The sequence below is a fragment of the Diadema setosum genome, chromosome 12 (genome assembly GCF_964275005.1).
Source record: "Diadema setosum chromosome 12, eeDiaSeto1, whole genome shotgun sequence".
Lineage (NCBI taxonomy): Eukaryota > Metazoa > Echinodermata > Echinoidea > Diadematoida > Diadematidae > Diadema > Diadema setosum.
In genome coordinates this window covers 17,144,442-17,146,826 of record NC_092696.1, presented here as the reverse complement: position 1 = coordinate 17,146,826, position 2,385 = coordinate 17,144,442, and positions in this window count along the sequence as shown.

Here is a 2,385-nt window from a genome sequence, read left to right as displayed (position 1 = left end):
GCAGGCAGCCATGTTGTTTGTCAACGGTACCTTGGTTGCGGCTGTTGACCGCCCCCCCCCCCCACCCTCCCCTACCCTGCGCTGCGTACCGTATGCGGTGGCGCGACCACTGATCCATCCAGAAAAATGATATCTTTGACATGTTATTTATCATGGCCCACCGATAATTTTCTTACATTGAGATACTTTATAAGCATGTGTTATGAGTTTTGAATTGTTCTTATTTACATTGTAAATTGTAGAAAGCATTCCTCTTGTAATAAATTTCAAATGAACAGGGATAAGATGTCATTCAAGTTGAGGTTGCGGTTTCGATATCGATATACCGATCGATATGTCTGGTCGGTCGCCCTGACCGTTTTGGCCGCGCCCATATCTTGGCAATACGTTAATATGCATGAGGCCTGCCATACAAAACACAATAACTCTCCTCCCAAATATAGGTTGAGGGTGTGTCCTGTCCAAATATGGCTTGGCCTACGTGAGTTACGTGCAAGTGCACATGGCCAGAAAGACATGAGGACAATCGTGGCAAGGCGATTAGACCAATGTCAAGTGCGTTCCGTACCGAAGTTCACGAGCAATGTACATTTCACTTCGGCACCATATCGCTACTTAATTCCATTCACACGCAATTTCTTCAGCGGTGATTGTGCGACGGTGAATAATATCAGACATATGTCACCTTTGGGAGCTGGTACAGTATGATACTGAAATCCTAGCTGACGACGAAACTCCCATTTGCAAAACGTTTATGCATCACTGATTTCTTCTTATCTCCGATACCCGTGAATGATCTCGGCATAATGGCTTTTGACGGTAAGTTATGTCGTGGGCTAGCTCCTCGAAAGAAAGATAGGGAGTATTATCTTTCTTCTTAACGATAAAATTTAAACACGTGGGATGCTTTGATATGAATGAATGGTTTCCATATTGCGGACCCTGAATGTGGTTGCATGTAATCTATTAGAACCTAGAAAGGTTTTGAATCGAGAGATCTCCACCCATACAGCAACTGTCCAGCGAGGGACCATCCCGCGCCGTTTTGCGCTGATCCCGATGCCAGGATGATGGTCAACGGGATTACGAAAGAGACTCGAGGTAATCGATTTTTGTCATAATGTCTTTGTATCGACCAAACGTTAATTCGTGAGTTGTAACAGCTGGATACGAATGTTGTATTCAAATAATGTATTGGATACAATATATCACATGTTCCACTGTGGACAGAGTATACGTGTAGAAAAGTGATAAACTGCAGAGGCCAGCTGCTATTAATCGTGATCATATTATATGACATTATGGACAGTTTTGGTGTTAGCTTGGTTCGAAAATATCTGCTAATAATAAATATCGCATAGGTTTCTAGATCATATCAGCTGCAGAATAGTCGGATGGTTCATTCTCCGAGGTTGGCACATGATCATACCCTGCATCACGTATTCATACTGATTTTCGATATGTTATAATTTACAGTAGATGTCTCTACTCGGTTTTTCACAATAGTCTAATTTTTCGGGATGGGGGGGGGGGGGGCTATTGCAGTATACGTGCTGTGCAATGGGTGTCTCTATACATAAAAGCGAATTGATTTTTTTTTTTGTTTTTATTTTTAAGTTTTCATAAAAATGCTACTTCGTGTTTCTAAGTTGGCATAAAAAAAAAGAGCTGACAAAGCCGAAGATGTTACATTTATACAAACCTACCCAGGGGCGGATCCAGGAATTTCATGAAGAAGGGGCGCCTTTACAAAATTAAAAGGGGGGGGGGGGAGGCGCACGCGACCCCCAGTTTTTCTTTTTATTCGTTTTAACAAAAATTAAAGAGGGGGGGGGGGGGGGGCGCCCGATGCGCTCCCCTCTGGATCCGCCACAACTACCAAGTCTCGACGCAATAGGCACGCACACGCATCACACACTCACATTACATAAAACCCAACCCAAAGAAAAGCCCCCACAAGCAAGGAAAAAGAAAACAGTACATATATTTCTACCCACAAAAAAAAAAAAAAAAAAAAAAATGGGACAATCATCCATCTAAATCAGAAAGGGGGGCTACCTCGCAAGGCGATGTTAACTGGCAGCGATCTAAGAATACTAAATCCATGAATTTAAAGTTAACTCACTTTTAAAAGGGGATGGATGCAACTGCTAAATAATCTATCACGGTTTATCACTTTTGTTACACAGATCAGTTTAATTGGAACTTCATTAAAAGTTGCGCGTCATTTACGCGATTGCGACAAATTATATTGTTTTGCCATGGCCCTATAGGGTTTGTGAAAATAAGCGAAAGAACTTGAATTCTATTCAAGCTGTTCTGTAGCAACATTTTAACAGCCTCTATGTAAATTAGGGTGGCACCCTTGTGGCAACCTTCTGTTAT